General features: G+C 27.0%; 1 long non-coding RNA gene across 2 annotated transcripts in view; it reads right to left on the minus strand.

Moving 5' to 3' along the window:
* LOC107438165 (uncharacterized) overlaps positions 1 to 23,077 on the minus strand; it is a 168,533-nt gene that overhangs the window by 25,758 nt on the left and 119,698 nt on the right. For both annotated transcript variants that reach the window (XR_015429977.1, XR_006226529.3), the window contains 2 exons: positions 20,120 to 20,193; positions 19,525 to 19,642 (listed from right to left, as the gene is read on the minus strand). This is a non-coding gene — a long non-coding RNA (uncharacterized LOC107438165). Of the gene's footprint in view, positions 1 to 19,524; positions 19,643 to 20,119; positions 20,194 to 23,077 lie in introns of those variants that run through there.

A 23,077-nucleotide genomic window follows, 5' to 3' on the forward strand; every position in this document is an offset into this window, starting at 1 on the left:
CCTTAGTTTAATTATGAATAATCGCTTAAAAATTCTCGTACAAGGTAATAATTTCTCTATTTATTCTGTAACTAGTTAATACTGTTGAATGGTATCATTTTATTTGTTGAACCTAGTAGCCAAAGCTTAAATTTTAAGATAGAAATCATTTTTTAAATTCCCACTTTAGTATGACAAATATTAAGAAAGTTGAAAAATTTTTACAACTTGAAAACTTAAAGTTTGATTACTAGGTTTAAACACCCGGTGGCTGAGTAGTAGCATCTCGCGCTCCCGTGCCGCAGGTCCTGGGTTCGATCCTCGTTCCGGGCAAGGTTGACTCGCCTTTCATCCTTTCAGTGGGTCGATAAATGAGTACCAAGCACGCTTGGGAACTAAACACTGGGGGTTTCATGTTCGGCTGACCACCTAACCGGTACATCTGCTCCTGGTCCAAGGTCAAGAAAACTGAGATGGGCGCAGTAGGCCTTGGCCCTCTATGGACTGCCTTGACACTGAGTTTAGTTTAGTTTTAGATTGCTAGGTTTAAAAGAATACATTTCAGTGGTTAAAAGGAAACAAAAAAAAATCAAAATTATTAATTGATTATTTAATTAAGAAATAATGTAATTCTCCATAGGATATTAAGTAATTATTTGAATCCCCTTTCTGTCTGAAGGAAATGGTGGAGAGAAGATAGTGCTTATGAAATTTATCTAAATCTAATTTCATTTACAGTTTTATTCTTGGAAGTTGGATCTTTAAGGTATGTGCATTCCATAAAACTGAGTTTTCTTAATCAAAGTCATTGTAACTGTTTAAGAGGCAATATAGAACTACCTAAGAATTACTCGCAATTATTTCAATCATTGACTTAAGACCTTTTTTTATTTTCACTCGATTTGTTTGGAATAGTGTTGAAAATTATTTTACAAGTGTGCCAACATTATTGCATTGTTCAAAAACGTATTCTTTTCTGAATTATTAATTGCAGCTTTTGGAAGTTTTTGAAATCATAAGGGGACAGGTATTAAATGCACTTTTAAAATAAGGTATACCTTAGAACATATGAAAAACATTACGTGGAGAAAAAAAAATTCTCGTAAAATTACTGTACTGTAAATTAATTACCCTTACACACTCTTAATTACGTTAATTAACTACACACACTGTATATTAATTACAAAAAATACATAACTCCGGTTTATAAAACCAAAATGTACGGTATTTAAACCATTCATTTGATAGTTTTTCCGTTCATATGGTAACGGTTTACCAAAAATTCCGGTTTTGAAAATTATAGTTCTGATTACCAAACATTTAGTAAAAAATACATATTTCATACCAAATAAATGCCTTGTAAACCATAGTTTAAGGTATCGTTATAAAATCACGAAATTTTATCTGATTTACAAACTTATATCACATAATATAAAACCATATTTTATTGTTGACTTTACGAAAATCATTACCAAGGCGCGTAAGTTAAAATTACCGAGTTATTCGATGTTTCTTTAGAGCCAGAAATACAATAAAATGTACCGTATTCCGATAGTTTTAACCATACGTGTACGTCAGTGTAAGGTTTCCTTTAAAAAGAAACATGGTTTAATTAAACACCCTATTAAGATTTTATGGATCTTATCAATATTTATTATGAATCAATGCTGATTGTATTTTTCTAGTTGTGTAAAATTTCTAAATTTGACAGAAGCAGTCCGATATAATATATCATTATTCACTTGCATTTATTGTTTGTTGTTGTTACTTGATAGCATTAATAGCATTAAACTTGATAGTTTGATTCAATTAATTTCTAATTAAATAAACATTTATTTAATAAATAAAATTTTATTAATATTAGTAACAAGTAAATAATTAGCTGATTATTTATTAATTAATTTTCCAATTATTTGAAAATTATTAACTAGTGAAATCTTGTAGGCAGAAACGGAATGATTAGATTATTTTGAACTTAGTTTACTTCAATCTATTATTTTTTTATTTAAACTGTAAACAATAACATATAATTTAGCATTCAAAACGAAAATAATTTGCAGACAACATAACTGATTTGAAATCTTGCAGACAACATACAACCGATAGCAGAATAAACTTTTATGATGAAATCCAACGGCAACATATAAATGAAATTGAATTTTTATCATAAATAATAGTTTATTGTGATATTTAATGTTATTGTTGTCATTTTACGCAACTCAAAATATTTTCTTTACGAAATATATTTTCGATCAGACTATCAAATAACTGTTTTTTGGTCAAATATTATGTGAATCTTTTTCCCAAATGCACCCGATACAATGCAAATTTAATAGCACGACAATGCTGAAACAATTGTATCGTCGACTAACTGGAAGGGCCATTACAGTAAGTGAAATTCGAAAACTCAACGATATTCTTACGTGTTTTAAAAATATTATAAGGCATGGCTCTTTTTTATTGATATTTCTTCTAATATCACTGAAAATCCTTTGATATGATACTCTAGTGTACGATCAATCTGATTGCCAGTCCTTTTTTATTTTTTTCCCCTTCCTTTTTATTTTTTATTTTTTTGTCATTTTCACCTTTACTATAAACATTTATGATAAAAAATAAAAAAAAACTGAAAACGCAGGATTAAACAAACGAGAAGATGGTGCTTAACACCACCAACAATCATATTTTTGAAGCAAGCATTCAATACCCAAGATCATTCCGACATTACTATTATTTTTTAATAGTCTAAAAACCATAGAAAATCAGTAAGGACTAGTTGGTTGCTATTGAAGGGGAAGAAAGATACCAAGGCTTCGTACAGATGCACTTTTCTTCTATAAGTTACAGTTTCAGAGTAATTACAGTAATATTTACTTTACATTTTGCCAAAGTTTTTTATAGTGTGTCATAGAATTAAGTTTAGGGAAATACGGAATAAAATGATTTTGCAAAAGATTGAACGACGGCTTTCCAAAATTCTAACGATGTTTGAGCTTCACAGAGCATGTGTAAAAATTTCTCGAAAAATCGCTGTATCAATAAGGGCAAAAAACTAGCGTTAGCGTTACGGTAAACGTAAGACAAACGGTATGTGAAACCTCTCTTAGATGTTCCAATTTAACACTATTTTAAGAGTACTTTGAACAATATTATGGTTTAATCAAGCTCCGAAATTTCTATCTATCCCCGAAAATTCGTTGCATCAATAAGGGCTAAAAACTTACGCTAGCGTTACAAGAAACGTTAAACAAACGTTAAGAACTCTCTAAGATGTTACAATTTAACACTATTTAATTCAAATTTTAATGATTTTATACTTTAAGAAAGCTCAGAAATTTCTATCACTCGTTATATGCATGCCTTTTATTTTCTGTAAAAAAAATTCTGGATTAAATTACGGTAAAAAGTACACTTAGCAGTTAGAGTGCTGGTATATTTTTACTCTAAAATGCATTTCTGACGGAACATGTTGCGAAACAAAAAATCTGATATACCGTAATTTTTACAGCAATTCTAGTTAAATACATATTACAGTAAAAATTACGGTATAATATTTTATGTTAAAAATTTATTTTACAGTAAAATTGATTTTCGGATGATGCACCCAAAGTGCCGTTACTTTCTACCATAATTTGATCCAAATTTTTTTACTTCTAAAATTTTAATTATTAATTTGAAATTTAATTAATTTGCAAATTATATTACATGTTAAGAGAGTGTTTTATATGATGATGTTATAATCCATTATAGATTTTTGTATCAAGAGAATTATTAAATCATGCTTAAACATCTTTATTTTATTTCATTAACCACCATTTTATTTTCAATCCCATTCAAAAGATATTCCATATTATTAACTAATTCCAAAGTGCCAATAAAATTTTCTCTTTCCCAAATATTCTCTGACAATTTCAGCAGCCTCTTTACGGATGTATAGCCAGCAACTAAAAAACGAATATTAGTATCCAAGCAACGGAAGCAAAAATTCAATCCTAGCATCCAATCTTAATCCGGTTTCTTAGCAACAAAATACTCTAAATGCCTCTTGTTTTAGCTCGATTTCCTTTAAGTCACTATACAGTTGGATTGATTTGGGATTAAATTTGACATCATCAGTTGTATTCTAAGTCTGTAGGAAATAACTAAATTTGTAAACATAGATTAACTAAGAAGTTTTTTTTTTCCTGGTAATTCATCTATTTATTTATCCATTTCATTTCTTAATTCATTACTTTCATTCGTTCAATGAAAATATCTAGTTAGATATTTTCATTCAACTATTACATTTAAAAACATCATTTTTTGATATAAATTTGACAAAAGATATAGTATTAATAATCATAAGAAATACAATGACTCCACTTTTTCTAAGTTAACCACTTGTCTAAATTGACCACAAAAACATGCAAGCTTTGCTTATACAATTTTCTTTGTATGTGCTAAAACTAATAACAGAATTCATATGTTAAAATTAATAAATGACATTTTTTCCTTTAACTGGGTAAGTAGCATTGTAATTTAAGGTTTTTGTCCTTGGCTATTCTTTAAAGTGCGAATTAAAGTTACCTTTAAAGGTATTTAGGAAACCCTGAAATGTTTTGTTTTGCTTTTTGATTAAACTGTTTTGATACACTGTGCAAGATATATTTATATTTGCAAAAATTTTAAATGGGGATTACTATATTTGAGTTACAATGGATAAATAAAAACATTCAACCTTAAAAAAGGTTCAAAATATAATTTAAAAAAAACTTAGTCACAAATAATTTCATAAATTCATTTTCCTAATATAATATTCGACTGTTGCAAGCAAATAAACCATAGTTAAATTAATTTTATAAATAAACAATTAATTAAAGATTTATTTCGATATTTAATGACTATACTTTTTCGTTGATTGGCTAACTATGCATACATTATTTTCCAGATTTTTATAATAACTTGGTTTTCTTATCCATTAATTTCAAATTCGAAATAACGTATTGCGAATTAGTATATTTAGATTCCTTTCATATTGTAACGTACATGTTTAGATAGTGTTTGCAACTGAACTTTAAACAATGATTGTACAATGTAAGGTTTAGATAAAATTTTCATTTCAGTCGGTAATGTACCGTTTTCTTTTTTTCGTTTTATTTCTTTTTGGAAAAAAAGTCCACTTTTGTTATCTGTTTCAACAAATGTATATGCATTCTTAATTCATTATTTAATTTACATAAAGAATGAAAATGTAAAATAAAAAAATGTAAATTTTTCAAAAAATTGTTTGAAGGTGCCCCTTTTTACGCATATACTTTTTCAATACATAAAAATTTCAGAATAATTCGAACAAAAACATATTGCAATCTCTTCATGCATAGCAATTTGCATAATTAGCAGCGTAATTATTAAATAAGTATTATTTGCTTCACTTATTTTCGGTTTTTGTAAAATATAAGGGGTAATCCGTGGATGGAGAAAAAAAATTCTGGTAAACTTACCATACTAAATAGTAATGATATTTCTGGTAAAAAAAAAAAAAGGCAAAACTCTGTATTAGAAACCAAAATATACGGTATTTAAACCATTAATTTGGTAGTTTTTTCCATTTATATGGTAACAGTTGCCGGAAAATCTGGTTTTGTCTGTATTACCATACATTTACTAAAAAACAAAAAATTGAAGTGTAAAATAATCCAAATAAATGATTTTATGCTATGCTCTAAGGTGTCATGATAAACTTATCAAATTTTACCACATTAACCAAACTTTATCTCAAATTATAAAACAATATTTTATTTTTAATTTTGCTTAAATCACTAATGAAGCTCTTTATTAAAAATTAACCAAGCTTTTTGGTGTTTCTGTAGAGCTGAAAACATGGTAATTTTACCATATTCTGGTAGTTTTGACCCTACTTTTTTTCTCAGTGCATAAATACAGCACTCTTTAAAATGAAATCTCTTGTTTCTGTCCCTTTAAATATTTTCATTAATACTATTTAAGTCGAACCTTTATTAAATTATTCACCAAAAATACTTTGAGAAAAAATGAAGTTAATTTTTTATTAAACGCACATTATGAAAGATTGACACGTTATATTTTATAACTGCCAGCTGTTGAGACAGCGTTTTAAAGAAAAGATGAAAAATGTTTTTGATATAAATAAAAAATACAATTTTTAAACCTTTTCATCACAGCTGTCTTCTTATACATAAAAATTAAAGATTGTGCGAGATATTTGTTTCTAGTAATAGAAAAAAAATTCCATTAAACCCTTAAAAATATAAATTAAAGAAATGCATTATTTTTAATTATTTTTAATTAATTTAATTTCATCAGAAGAGTTGAAACACAAATTATTGTGTGTGACCTAATAATTTTTTAACAGTTTATATAAAGTAATTCATGAAAATAATCATTTGCATAATGCATCTTCAAAACTCTTAAATTTAGGAATCATTTTTAGAATTAATAAAAGGATTATTCAATCATCAATTTTGTTTCATTATAGAGCACATTTTTATATGAATACATAAAGGGGATTAAACTATGAATCTAAGCACTTCAAATGAAAAAAAAAAAAAAAACATGATATAGTTATATTCTACAATAATATATTCTACATGAATATAGTTATTTTGTGTTCATATTTTATTCATTTATGTGTTGTTAAATTATCCGTGTTACTTTTTTTTCAGATAGTGCGGTAGTTATTTATAGAAGGCTTAGTAAAAATATAATAATAGTATGTAGTATCATAATTTTGGAAGATTATATTACATTCATTCTCTTATTTAGTTTATTTTGCTTCATTAAGATTTTGGTATTTATTTTTTAAAGAAATATTTGACCTCTATCAATAATGCAAGGAGAGAGAACATGTTAATCCTAGCCTACAATGTTTTTTTTTCTTTGTACATTTAATTTTAAAGAACCATACTAAACAGTTTAAAGAACGTTAATTGCTTATAACTTTGGTGAGGAAAAAATTTTTCATATCGATGTAAGTAAATATTTAAAAGGTCAAGCAAGTAAAGGTATTCTACAAAAAATTTCGGATCAAATTACGGTAAAAAGTACCAGCACCATATCATTCATAAAATCAATTTTACCGTAAAAAAATACATTTTTCTGTAAATTTTTATACCGTATACTTTACAGTAAAAATAATTAATTAACAACCGTGGTTCAGTAATTTTACAATAAATATTGCAGTAAAAATTACGATATATGAGATTTTTTGCTCCGTAAAACTTTATGATAGAAATGGATTTTACGGTAGAAAGTACCGACACCCTTGTTGTTGATACATTTTACCGTAATTTGATGTGAAACTTTTTACAGAGTAGTCGAGCAGGTGACGGTAAAACTTATTTGCTTACATAATGAGTAAAATATTATAAATATAAGAAAATATGAATAGTATTTTCCACCTAAAAAATCGTTTTTACAAACTGAGCTTTTCAAAGATTGAAATATTTTGTGCAATAGGTTTTTAACCCAACAGAAAAAGATGTTTTTCATACAAGTTCCCCTTTTGCTTCATAAAAAAGATATTTATGATTTTAAATTTTGGTTGTTTAGTAATAGCTAGAAAACTGCTTATTCAGCTTTCTTCTGAGTGTAAATAATAAAAATTCCTGGCGAATGTAGAGAAAAGGCATTATTATTTCGTGTTTTTATATTGACTATATGCATGTTTTGTACTTAAAGCATGAAGTTCTTGATTTTTAAATTACTTTTATGGATTTTTATAATAGAATAGTGTACATAAAAAGCATTTTATTCTCGGATCTAGCTGTATATTAAGAATAATCTCCCAATGAAAATAATCAAATCTGAGGCAAAAATAAATTGATTCTTGTTATAATCTATGTTCTCATTGTTTTACAATCAATTTTTTTTAATTCGTTCTAAAAATAACTGCAATTTATTTGTAAGAATTTTTCAATAGTTTAAAAAATTAAATTGTATTTTAAAATTTAAAAAAAAAGTGCTTGCTTAGTGCACTGAAAATAAAAAGTAATGCCGAAACTATAGTAAAATTGGTCGTATTTCTAACTCTATGGAAATACCAAAGAGCTCGGTAATTTTTATGGAAGCGCTTTGGTAATGATTTTGATATAATTAACAATAATAATTTTATATATTAATTGTATAATTAATTTTATATATGAAAAAACTTTTATCATGATACCTTAGAGCATGGCATAAAAACAATTTATTCGGTTAAATTTGCTTTTCAGCTTTATATTTCTTATTAAATGTGTGGTAATAGGAACTATAATTTTAAAAAAGAGAATTTTGGGAATATCGTTACAATATGAATGGAAAAATTACCAAATGAAGGGTTTATATTAATTATTTTGGTTTTATTACAAGTTTTATGACTTTTTTTTTAACCAGAAATATCATTACCATACAGTAGAGTAATCTTCCCAGATTTTGTTTCTCCTTGTAGTTAGGTTATTTATTTTTACGTTTATGGTAATTACTGATGGTTATTACTGTATATTTGAGACGTATCAGGGTTCAACCAGCCAGTTTCATTGTTCAACGTTTATTCAATTTTTCTATACATAATACATTGGTTAAATAATATTAAAATTGCGTTTAAAAAAATACATCGCAATAAAATATAAAAGTACTAGTAAAAGTATTTCGTAGCTAACTGTATCTCTCTAAGACACTGTTCGCAAAATATTTTTAACTGAAAACTGGGCTCTGTTCCTCTTTACTTAAATCTTTGTCACATAGAAATTATAATGTGATTCATTAAGTCTTTTTTACTGCTGTGATTAATATTGTGATAATTGTATTAATATTGTTGCAATATATTGAAGTTACAACCCTGAGGTGGATTCCATAGGAATCATAATAAATAAATATCACTAATCCTCACTTTTTCTGAAGAAAAATCATTAAGTTTAGTTGATGAAATGTAGTTAAAAAGTATTGTTTTTATAATTCATTAAGTCGTTCATTAAAGCCAATTGTTGGAAAGATGTAATTAAAGTTAGCAAAAATATTTTGATTTAATCATAAAACAATACATGAATAAATATCATTTTAGCATTGATTTCGAAATAAAAAAGAATGTTGTGTTAATTGGAAGAATAATTTTTTGTAAATATGAAAATATATTTTATACAAATATTAAAAAAAAACTGTTTCCAACTTATTTTGGCATTTTTGATTTGAAATCAAATTGACTAAAATATATTGATGGATTCCATAATTAAATTGATTTTAATTTTTTTTTACCTTTGTAAATTTGTAAAATTACCATATTATTCATTTCTTAAAATAATTTTCAAACTCTTTGCAACTTTCAACAGCAATTATACAATATTATATATTGAATCCGATTTATAACTAAAAGTATATTCCACCTAACACTTCAAGCATTGAATAATGTGTAAAATATTATTTTTTTTTTAATAAAAAAAATTTAATTTCGAAATTTTATCGCAATACTCACTTTTGATTACATCTGATAAAAATAAAAAGAACAACTTCTCTATAGCAATATCGTTGAATAATTTCAAAAATCAAATTGACTGAAATATTGATTCCATAATTAAATTGATTTTCATTTTCTTTACCTTTGTAAATTTGTAAAATTACGATATTATTCATTTCTTAAAATAATTTTCAAACTCTTTTCAACTTTCAACAGCAATTATACAATATTATATATTGAATCCGATTTATAACTAAAAGTATATTCCACCTAACACTTCAAGCATTGAATAATGTGTAAAATATTATTTTTTTTTAATAAAAAAAATTTAATTTCGAAATTTTATCGCAATACTCACTTTTGATTACATCTGATAAAAATAAAAAGAACAACTTCTCTATAGCAATATCGTTGAATAATTTCAAAAATCAAATTGACTGAAATATTGATTCCATAATTAAATTGATTTTCATTTTCTTTACCTTTGTAAATTTGTAAAATTACGATATTATTCATTTCTTAAAATAATTTTCAAACTCTTTTCAACTTTCAACAGCAATTATACAATATTATATATTGAATCCGATTTATAACTAAAAGTATATTCTACATATCACTTCAAATATTGAATAATGTGTAAAATATAATTTTTTTTCATAAAAAAAATTCAATTTCGAAATTTTATCGCAATGCTCACTTTCGATTCCAACTGATAAAAATAAAAAGAACAACTTCTCTATAGCAATATCGTTGAATATATTAAGCAATTCAAAATCAATAAAACGTAACCTACACATTTTTCTTTAGAAAAAAAAGTCCTCCGTTCAAAAACCGCGAAAACCTTGAATATAAAAAACGATCGTTCAAAACATTTGGAGAAACTTTCCTTTAAACAACTGCAAAAATAGCTTCGCATCAATGAAAATTAACTCCTCCCAAACACTTCGCTGTAATTTTCCGACCCTCTTTAACAGAATGATTATATAAAAAAAGAAAGAAAGGAAAAAAAAAAAAACTGAAGAATCATCAACGCGTTTAAAAAGAAAGAAAAATATTTATAAAAAAAAGTAATAATCAAAAGAAGAAAAACTATCAGTTTTTCTTATATTGCTTTTTTTTTTCATTTCCTTTTTTTTTTTATATATTTAATTTGTGGCCGCCTCGCCCCAGCGCGTGCCTAGCGCATCGCGTGCGTCATTATCAATGGCATGATCCGCACGCTCTGTGCACGTTGTGCACTGTTCATATAATAGAATGACGGGAATTGGTAGGGAAAAAAAGAAGGGATCTTTCAAGAATTCCTGTTGCTGCTGCTAGTCGCCCAACACTTCCCTCTCCCTCCATTGGTCGGAGGCCTGACGTGACGTCTCGCGTGACGTCAAGCAGCCTTTGGCCAATGGGGGCGGGCTCGGTGGGTGGAACTACGGACTGAGGATCAGCGGGTCCGATTTGGAAAGGGGAAAGCCTATTCGTTGTCATTGGGAATGCCCCTCGCCAACTGTAGACCGTTTTCGGGCCAACTGACAGCCCAGTCCGAGCATACCTAAGTATCTGATCAACAGTTCAATAGAAATCAACTGTACGAGGCCAGTACTCATATTTTAGCATTTTCTCAAATGCATTTCAGATGAGCTGTGGGGTTCGGGGCTTTTTATTTTTTGCCCCATTCTCCCACACCCCAACATTTTTTTTCTCTTTTTCCCTTCTCTCTTTCAATCCACTTCGTCCTTTTGCCTATGAAATATCGATATTTTGGCTTATCATAAATCGATATTACAAGAGGACATGCTATGTTGTGTTTGGCTATGCATTTCGCTATACTTATCCCGCCCAGCCCCCACACCATACCTCTTCATGGCCATTGTGCACATGTTACTTGAATTTATCTGGTTATGTTTTTTTTTTTTTCCTTCATTTCTTTTTTCAACGTAGAAACTAAAATCACTGAAGCTATTTCAACAGTCTTCACAAGCAGCTATCAAAATATCATTGCATCGCCAGCTAATCTACAATTCCAAAGTTAACCCTACGAATAATACTAGCTTAACACATGTGTCTATCTAATCCTTGTCAAGTTATTTGTACATCTAATAAAATTCTGTACACTGATTAAAAAAATGCTGGTTGATATACGTTTGTTACTTGAATTTATCAGGTTATGCACGCCTTCCCCCTTCATAACCTCTCTGAATCTATTGTAACAGTTTACAAAAGTATGATTGTATCGCCAGCTAACTCCAATTTAAAAGTTACATTTCTGTGAACTGATTAAAAAAATACAGGGTGGTGTGCACTTGTTACTTCAATTTATCTGGTTATTCACGTTTTACCTCTCATAACCTCACTGAATCTATTTTGACAGTATACACAAGCATCATTGCATCACCAGCTAATGTCCAATTCAAAAGTTAACCCTACGATTAATACGTTTAGTACCAAAGAGCCATCTCAAGAATTTTCTTAGGGATGCAATTCAAAAAAATCTTCATTAAAAGACTTAAAAAATTTTGCAATAAGTAAATTTTTAAAGTTTTTGTAATATTTTTACGTACTCGTATTAGAACTTTTTGTAAACAGTTTCAATAATTTATTATTCAATAATACTAAACCATAAGATTTTGGCACGTAATTTAAATTTCATAACGCATAAATTTGAAAAAAAACTTATAGAATTATGCTTTATTTAAATCATTTAAAATTAAAAATAGAATGAGCATATCATTATCATTATTTTTTAAAATTTTGTATTACAATAATTTTTATTTAATTAATTATTCAATCGAGATGCACGAACAAAAACATTAGTTCATAACAACATAAAACTTAAAAATATAATTTTTGTACTAGTTTTTGGTTAATTATAAATTAAATCTGGCAGGGTACATCAATAATATAAAAGAAAAATTACTAATTAATTAAAATTAAAAAAAATGATGATCATTAGAAAACAAAATATAATTTATACTTTTTTTGAATTTTCAGGGGGCACACTTCTTGACCCTCAGGTAAAAACATTCGTGTTAACATCCTCGTCTAACTAATCATTGTCAAATAATAGCTCATGCATCAAGCAAATTTCTGTACAACGATTGAAAAAGCTGTGCAGGTTGCGTGCACATGTTACGTGGATTTATGTATATATGATATGTATTTGTATATTGTGTATAGTTGTGCTATTTTGCATAATTTATTATTTTTATTCTTTGCTTTCAAATAACTTTCAATTTATTGTCCAACTAATGCAATCAGTTTTTTTCCTATCTTTCTTTGCTTAGGTTTTAAAAAGAAGGATTTGAGAGATAGCAACTTACTAATATGTATTATGTAATATGAATTATGTAATATGAATTATGTAATATGAATTATGAATAGATAAATATTCTCTGCACGTGTGTGTAAAAAAACATGAAAATTTATGCCAATTCGTTGATATTTTCTCTTTTGCTGCTGAAAGAGCTCTTTAATGACTTTTAAAGTGTCGATTTTAAGTTTCATCAGTTGCACTGCTTGAAATAATTTTTCGAACAGAAAAATTATTAATTAGAATTAATAATTAATTAAATTTAGAAAAACATTTCTAAAATTCCGAAGTGAATATTGTAAAACATTATTTTGAAATATTTTTATTAGCCAAAAACTGTCAAATTTTCAATAATTTTGTTTAAACATTAAAAAGGTGAAAATTAGGCTAGTAAAATTTAATTTATATTCATAGGAGTACAGTTACAGAAATTGAAATAAAGTATAAAAAATGTTACTTTTTTTAAAATTTAATTATTCAAATCCTCAATACACACAGAATTAAGGGTTGCAAAAAAGGATTCGTATGGACTAAATAGAGATACAATAGAGTAATATGAGAGAAGGATACAATTACAAATCATTTTGAGGTATATTTATAACATAAAACGATACGTTTAAAATACACAAATGTATTTACATACAAATACACATCTTTATAAAAATGTGTCCAAAATAAATAAAATACTAAAAAAAACCCTTACAGTAATATAAACGCTAGGATTATATGTTGCAATATTTTAAAAATATTAAATAAAAATATATAAATTATGAATAATAATAATTGAAAACTTTTTTTAAATAAAAGAAAACTAAAAAAAAATTACCAAAGAAATTTAAAGAAATTAGGTGCATTTGTACAACTGAACTGCTGGACTCAATTTTAATCACAAGTAAACACAAGTTTTCATAAAAACTAATGAATGATTAATATTTATGCTTGAAATTGATAATCTTTTTAATAAACGATTTAAGCTTAATTTCATTATATGCAAAATTTGCTATAACAAATGTAATTATGAAATGTAATGCTATAAAAATGTTTTTAAAGGAAAAAAGCTGTTTTTAAAAATATTTTAAACATGTGAATTTTTGAATAAAAATACAATTTAATTTAATTTAAGTTTTACTTATTATTTAACTAAAATAAGTTTGAAGCATATCAATTTAAGAAACCATTAATTGTAGGGATATTAATTGAAAGTACTATCCCCCAACTAATGTGATACTATCGTAATTTATTTATTTATTATGCATATCATTCCTATATTTTTTATTATTTAAACAAATTACGGTACTACTGTTAATGAATATCCTATTAGCGCAATTTAAAATTATTAAACGGTTTCAACATTTGCAAATATTTGTTTGAATATTATTAAAAAAAATATTCATGGAATTTTTTTCCAGTGCAAAACGACAAATAAATGTCTTAATAAACGAACTTTTATGGGAAAAAACTTCGATACATTATTTTTGTTCAATAAAATGAAATATGTTTCCTTATAATACTAACGTACTACCCAAAGCGTGAAAGATACTTAATGCGGTTCTTACAAAAAAGCATTTTGAAATTTTAATTTTAAAGAAGAATGAAAAATATTATATAGTTCCTGTCAGAACCCTTAAATTTTAATGGAACATCAAAGTGCTTTGAAGAAAATCTACCTTACTGTCGTCTTTTTTTTAAATGGGCTGTTGATTGGATAACTATGTAATATACTTAAAAATTTAGACTAGTATCTGTACCGACTATACAGAGCACGCAGTTTGCTCGTGGTCTAGCCCCTCTAATATTTTTTACGAGTATGCGTAACCCTCTTAACGCCTTAACTTCTTTTTTAGTCTTAACCCTTTTAAGTCTGTAGACCTTATATGTAACCTTATTTGCTGTCAATCAACTCCAAATAAGAAAAAAAAATGGTTAAATTAATTTTTTTTAAACAGTTTTTGCTAAAAATTGAATATCATCTAAAATTTGATTCGGGATATCTAGTTTTGTTGCAGCTGATTTTTAGTACTTTTCACATTTTTTCCTCTTCCAAACATGCCTCTCAAATGTTTTATACGTTACAAATATTTATGAAAGGCATAACTTTTCAGGTTGAATTTTATAGAAATACAATGCTTAAAAACAATAGGCAACAAAGACCAAGTACAGAATCTTTTGGAAAGAAAAAAAAATTAATCACGTAAAAGTGAAAGGGAAGTATCTAAAAATTCTATACATTTAAATAATTGTTCATAATTGTGCAATAATTCATAATTGCTCAATTTTAATAATCGTGTTTAAAAGCAATACAATTGGAAGTTATCGTTGGGAAAATTGTTATAGATCGAATGTCCCTATAATTGTTATCTCTTGCAGATATGCTTGAATTCGAGCCTTTTTAATATTTTTCATCAATCAAGGACATCTGATTTAAGAAAAATAAATTGTTGATATCAATCAGCTACTCTTTAATTAAGATAACAAGCACTCAAAATTGAAACTATAATCAAAATTAGGTAAAGTCATAACTGTTTGTAATATTAGTTTAACATTACGTGAGACATAACTACATGTAGACACATAACTACATTCATAATTTTAAATTTTAATAGCTTATAACCACGATTAATTTTAAAATTAGAAATTATGACCACTTGTGATCACGATTAAATTAAATAAAAGTGTGCCTTTATTTGTGCTTTATTCTCGTTGTTTTGCATCTTTCAATGAAAGTTCGGTATGAGGTTTTTTTTCTTCGAAAAAAGGCATATTATTTTAAAAAATAATCATCTTTGCGAAGTTTAAAGATATTAATCATTAATTAATTAGAATTAAATAAAATAGTTAAGTGATGCGTCGCTTAACATTAGACAGAGCGAGAAAAATTAGATCTCATTCAAATTTCATACATTAGAAAATATTCAAATTTTAATAAATTGAATACTTTCAAATATTATTACTTATTTCTACAAACATATTTAAAAATAAAAGGAGAAGTTAATAACGGAAATGTTTCAAAATGGGAGGATTTAGCAAAAGTTTGAAAAGGAAAAGTGATCAGAATTTTATCATTAAGCGATTTCATTTCAAAACGTTAAGTTGCTTTGAGTTTTAAAATATGCAACATCCATATAAATCACACCCATTGCAAACTTACAAAATTATGCATGTGTTTTTTAGAAATATAGATCTCCCAAAAGCGAAATAATAAAATCGAAAACAATACAAATAACAGGATAACTAAACTCTGTTTTATTAGAGTTTAAAAAAAATATATATATATATATATATATTTAGATCCTGGTCTGAAAGTTAATCTTATAACATTATAAGAAAAGATAGATTCATTGAAGTTAAATGAACTTTTTAAGCCATTTTTATTATGGATAACGAACCTATCCGCGAATATAAGGATTCGAATTAGAATAATTCACATAGAAAATGAGGTACATTTCAAAATATAAAGTTTTAAAACATCCAATATCAGTGCATAGAAAAACTTACTATAAATTGCGCATGTGTTTTTCAGAAATATAGATCTCACAAAAGCGAAAGAGCATAATCGAAAATAACACAAATAATAGGATAACTATATTACGTTTTATTCGAATTTAAAAAACCAGATTCTTGGATCTTTGTCTGAAAGTTAATTCTATAACTTTATCAGAAAATATAGATTTATTAAAGTTAAATGAGTTTTTTCTGATCATTTTTTACTATTGACAATGCACCTATTCGCAAATATAAATACACTGTTATATGTAGATGTACACATGATGACTGGTGTTGAAGAAAAGCAAGCATGTCAGTTATAGAAGGATTGAATGCATAACTATATCTCTGATTCAATATTGGATACTCTTTTACCACAGATAAATAGTTTATAAATTTTCACTGAAATAAAAAGCTATAAAATCGAAATCAACAATACACTCTCAAAACATTTGAACCATAACATCGGTAACTTAAACCACAACACGGTACAAATTTGGTGAAAACATATTAAGTTGAATTGAACCCTTTTGAACCATAATGTTATGTAATCAAGGAAATGAGGTACTAATATAAGAAGCTTATATTAGTACCTCATTTCCTTGATTACATAACATTATGGTACCATTATAACATACTTAGTACTAAAATAAGATTGCTGTAAATTGAACGGACATTTTCAACTTGCTCAAAGATTTCTAGGAGTGCAATTTAAATTTATATCTGTAAATTTCGGAAAATCCTTCCCCCCCCCCCTATCTAAAACTTAAAGTTTTTAGGCAGCATTTATCTCTGAAAGATCTGCATCTGCTCTTATGTTGAAACTTTATATTTAATTATGTACTAACTATAATATTATATAATATCAAGATCAAGGAAATGAGGTACGATCATAATTTTCAACTTAGCATCAAAATAAGATTGCTGCAATTTGGACGGATATTTTCAACACGCTCTAAAATTTCTAGTAGTGCAGTTTAAATTTCAGAAAAATCTTATTTTTCTTAAATTTAAGCATTTTAAGCAGCGTTTTATTTATAAAGGATTTGCATTTGCCCTTACGATGAAAATTTATGTAACGGGATTGCATTAAATACAAATAGAAAGAATACAAATATGTTGCCTTTCGTGCCTTCTTTACTTTAATAAAAAAATTAATCGATTGAAATAATAACTTTTAACTAAGAGCTGATCATTGTTAAGAAAAAAATTACTAATTTCCTGCATCAGTATTTCCAAAACATATATATATATATATATATCACCGAATATGACGTGAACATTTATGTGAAAAACTGGCCAATTTCCGCAGTCCACTACCCCAGACAATGAGAAGATCTCGAAACTTTGGGAAAGCCGTTGAAAAATCATTTTTCGTGGGAGTCAGTCAGCCAAGCCTGAAAGCCTAGTCTTAAATCAAAAGGAAGCGATCATTACTAAAGGCAAGAAAAAATGGAAGGTCACAAGCGTCCAGTAAAAAACTCGCCATCCGTAGCGGTCATTACGTTGCTGGCGAAAGTCTTCTCTCATCGCCCTGTGAAACTGCCACGGTTGAAGTGTCTCGAAGTCGTGGCCTTGCTTTATCTTTTACGACATAAAATAGCCCTGTTTATTTTATCTTTTATTTTTTCCGAGATTTACTTGATTTTGGAGGAAATGGACTTAACAGGAAATTGCATGTCATGTTCGAATGACCTAGGCGTAGTTAAGTTGGCTATCAAAAGATGACCGCTCTTATCAAGACTTCCAATGACTTAAATGACTATTGTTTGAGCCTAAAAATAACAGTGACTATAAATTTTGAAGCAATGGTATGAATCATGAGGTAAAAATGGGAATGAGGTCCATTCGCTATCATTACTAAAATATACACAATGACTACTAAAATCGGCATCATTTTAGAATAAAGTAGCGTATTTCACAAAAAATAAAAAAAATAAAAACAGATTCTAGATACGTTTTAAGATTTTTAATACAAATCAAAAGTTTCCATGTTTAAAAAAAAAGTAGTATAATTTTGAAAAATGAATCAATAAATTAAATTTTTTTAATAGTTTAACTGAAACTTGAGCACTTTATTAGTTCCTAGAATTAGTCAATTTTTGTAGCATTTTGATTTTGCGGAACGGCAATTCAATATAGATTTTGAAAAAAAGTTTAGGATCTCAAAACTACTTTTACCAATTTTGAGAATAGATTTCATGAAGTTTATCTCAAAATTGTTTAATATGCTGCTTGTAAAATTCTTAAAAATGGATAATGACTATTCTCTAAAAATCACTTAAAATCAGACATTTTCACCAACAATAAGTTTTTTTTACCAACGGTGTAATTTTTTGTTTAAAATGTACACAAGGAAAGAATTCTGTTAAACTTGTAGTACTCTATGATATCGTCATTAATGGTGAAATAAAAGAAGAAAAAAAAAATTCTGGTGACCAAAATATACAGTGTTTAAATTATTCATTTGGAAATTTTTCTGTTCATATAGTAACGGTTCACCGGAAAGTCTGGTTTTCACAGTTACAGTTCTTATTACCGCAATTTTAGTAAAAAATACAAAACTGAAGAGTAAATTTAACCGAGTAAATGGTTTTATGCCACTTTCAACTAAATTACGGAATTTTTACCAATTACCAAATTTTGCCACATTAACCGAATTTTATCACATATTATGAGCCCATGTTTTACGGTTAATTTTACCAAAATCCTTACTAAAGAGCTTCGGTAAAAATTATTGAGCTCTTTGGTGTACCCATAGAGCAGGAAACACGATAAATTTTACCATATACTGATAGTTTTAGTCGTAATTTATCTTCTTCGAACACTATTCTATTTCATATAACAAATTATATTAATTATTTAATAGTCAGCTATTTAGAAGCAAAATTAAAACCGCTTATGGAAAAACAAAAAAGTTTTCTCTTGGAAAAGTCATAATCTGCTTAATGACGTACATAAGGAAAAGAAAGAAAGAAAAAGAAAAGAATCGCTTTACTAACGATTATAATTCTGCAACGAAACAAAAAGTTATTTTTTAAATGTAGATTTCTTTTATAAAATTTTCTCGAAAATATAAATGTTTTCCGATTTTTGATTAGGATTATAGCATTATTCAAGTAATAAAATATGTGTGCTTTATAGTTTAAAACAATGCTGACAATTTCGCAACGAAATTAAGAAAATAAAACGTAATTTCTACATTACTCAAAAAATGTCATATAAATATAATTAGCTATAGATGTTTAAAAGTATTTTTTTTCACTTTTTGTGAAAATATTTCTGAGTGTATTTACTTATTAAGCAAAATACTTACTTCACGTATTTACTTTATGCAAATGTGTCATGTGCTGCAATATTTCCTTATCAAAAGAAAAGCATAATTTTCTCTGCTCATGTTTAGATTAGTAGCGTGAAAATTTATGTGCTCCGATCTGCAATAAAAGAGAGCATTATTACAGTTAAATGAACCAACTATAATTTTTTTAATCATTTAAAACATGAGTATTTAAAGTGAAACGAGTTTTAAATGTACTATAAGTTTTTAAGGTTAAGAATAATTTTTTTTTTTGATAATTGAAAATTGTTTTTTTACATCACTTATTTTCGGAGGGAATTATTTAGCTTTTTAATAATCTTTATACAAAAGGTACGAAATGTGTGATACTGTAATTTAAATTATAATTATTTCACATGTGTCATATCCATAAAATATCAGAAAATTGTAAATTTCTTTAAAAAAAATGCAGTTAATTTTTTTTTATTTATTTAGTTTTTTTTTTTACAATACAAACATTTAACTGCTACTAATCATCAGTGAAAGTACAAATGAAATCAAAAGAAAGCAGACACTTAACTTTTGCCAAATCTTAAAGTGCCAAAAGTGCAATTAAAGTAAGAAAAAAACTCACCCTTTACTACTGCGAACAGCATATCTTATTTTCTCCCTCTTCTTAAGTAATTTCATTGTTTCTGATTTATTCATCTGCAACAAAAGAAATATTGTCTTAAAGATATTATCTAAATATATTTAACTGTATAACAACACAACTTAATATCAAACCTAAAAAAAGAAAAAATTTTGAAAATTAAAGAGGGATTCGAGAGAGAGAGAAAAAATGTAGCTTCCATCCAAAGAAAAAATTTTTTTTTAAAATTTATAAATTTGGTTTTAAGATAAAGAAACTGGGTTTCTCTACGGCAAGCCGAAATCATATACAAGATCTTCAAAAAATATTATGTATGCATAATTTTTTTTCTAGCTTACTTGGCCTCACCAACACCTGAAATCTAGCCTTTTCGAATGAATTGATTTTTCCATATTACACTGAGACAAAAGTGTGGTAAAAACTACCAAAATATGGTAAAATTTACCGTGGTTCTGGCTCTATGGTAACGTCAAAGATCTCGGTCATTTTTATCGAAGCGCTTTAGTGATGATTTTGATAAATTTAACAATAAAATATAGTTTTACAATATGTGACAAAACTTGGTAAACGTGATAAAATTCAATAATTTTATCATGATATCTTAAAGATTAAATTTATGTGGTTGCACTTACTTTTCAGTTTTATATTTTTTTTCTAAATGCACGGTAATAAGAGCTATAATTTTGAAAATCAAAATTTTCGGTAATTCGTGACCATTTGGATGAAAAAATTACCAAATGAACAGTTTAAATACTCTATATTTTGGTTTTATTGACCAAATTTTTTTTACCAGAAATGTCATCACCCTATCGTACCGTAATTTTAGCAAAATTTTTGTTCCTTGTGTTATTGAGTATTTGACATCAGGAAAATTGCTTCTCTATTTTTAAAAATATGTTAAAACATTCATTGCAAAAGTGTTGCCGAGAAAAAACTTTTTAAATTAAAATTCTATTATCAAACAGTCACGCAACTGGCAACTGTTTGATCATTTGCTATTAATTTATAAATTGAAACCAATTTGATGAATTTGAAGTTTTTAAAATATAAAACCATAAATAAATTTGTAATTTGCCGATAAGAAGAAACTTTTTTAAAAATCAAACATAAATACTCATACACTAAAAATAAATCAAAAAATAAATAACATAAAAAAAAATTTAAAAAAATCTGTTTCATAGTTTTTTGAAGGATGAAAGGAAAAGAATAATTTTTCGTTATGATATAACTATTGAAATAAATAGGATCAAAACTTGTAACTATTTATTGTTTTAAAAATATTTACTCTTGGCTAAAAATTCCTAGATTATGTAAATTAAAAGAAAAGAACTGAAAAATTATTATTAAAATCGAAAATTCTAAGCAAAATTAGGCAATTTTCGAAACCTGTTCATAGAGTAAAATAAATTAGTCAAAAATGTCTTTTTAAATAAATCAGTTGATTTGGTAGGTAAGGCTTTAAAAATTATTTCTAAAACAATGGATTCGATAGATCACAAAAAGTAATAGTCTAAATGTATTATATCAAACAAAATATAATAAACAGAAAGCCGCAAGAAAATTTTAATTTTCGCCTGTTTCGGAAAATTTCAAAGAGGACTTTTTAATGAAAGAATTTATAGTTTTTTTAAAAAAAATATATATTTTCAAATTCACGAGCAAACCACTCAGTTTGTATTCAATGTAATTTTTACGTTCAAAACAGCAAGCCTCGAGTTACAAATATTTAGAACTTCGAACATTCTCTTTTCCCAAAAAAGTACAAAATAAATCAAATTCTCTCTGCCAAAAGGAATAAAACACCGTATCACCTTCTCTATAGATAATTTTAATTTCAAATGACAATGCTTCAGCCCTTTGTCATTTAAAACAAAAGTAGCGTGTGGGGGGGGGGGGACAAGGGATTTCCTTATATAACAGAAAACACACATTCGCGCGCGAAGAATGAAAGAACGAAAAAAAAAAAGAACGATTCAATTAAACCTAAGCTCTGATTCGTAAAAGAGCAAAAGAACATTCAAGCGCAGAAGATTCAGTATAGAGCATAATAACAGTGGCAGACTTTTATTAAGAACGTCACTCCTCACATAAAAGCAATAAAACAGAATTTAAGAAGGGGAAATGATAATAACGGTAAGAAGAATTTTTTTTTATTATTTATTTATTTCGTTTCTCTTTTCTAGATATTCACTGATGTAACGAATTATCCGGATTCTATTACAGATCATAGAGCCTTTAAATTTATTTCATCATTGGCGAAAGGCTCTTTCTGATGTTAGGGGTTTTAAATACAACATGCCTGTGTGTATACATGCTATTAGATAGATTTAAAAATATCGTCTTTTATTTTTTCTTTATTATTTTATTTCCTTCTTAAGAATCTAGTCGATTAGAAAAATCTTACAACTATAAAATTTTCACGTCGTCCCGATAATTTGAGAATTTAAAAGTCGTAAAGGGGTGAAGTAGAAATTAAATGCTTCACTAGACGTTAAATTTTTTTGTTAAGATGTTCTAAGAAGAATTGTGTTGAGTAGAAAATAAATAGACAAAATAAAAAAAAAATGTTAAATGCCAATTCAGTTTTTGAAAAAAATGCATTTAAGGTTTATGTTTCGGTTAAGCATTTATATTTTTTTATTAATCACTCAATCACTTTAAAGTTTTAATTTTTATAAGTTCAACACTTAGATTGTTTGATAACGACGCAAGAAATTAAAAGCTTGCCGGACTCACACAATCAAAATCATTTTATATATTCCATCCACACAATGGTATTATTTGCACCATCCACAAAAGTGAAATATAGTGTTCTCTGAAATATCTGATTCATAGGTTAAATTTCCTTTGCCAACAGAATAACCTTGGTAGGATTTCATGCGATTCATATAATATTCCTAGCACATACAATCCACAGAAGTGATTCCACAGAAGTTCCCT

This window comes from Parasteatoda tepidariorum, chromosome 10, assembly GCF_982258835.1.
Source record: "Parasteatoda tepidariorum strain Cologne lab strain chromosome 10, Ptep-v5.0, whole genome shotgun sequence".
Lineage (NCBI taxonomy): Eukaryota > Metazoa > Arthropoda > Arachnida > Araneae > Theridiidae > Parasteatoda > Parasteatoda tepidariorum.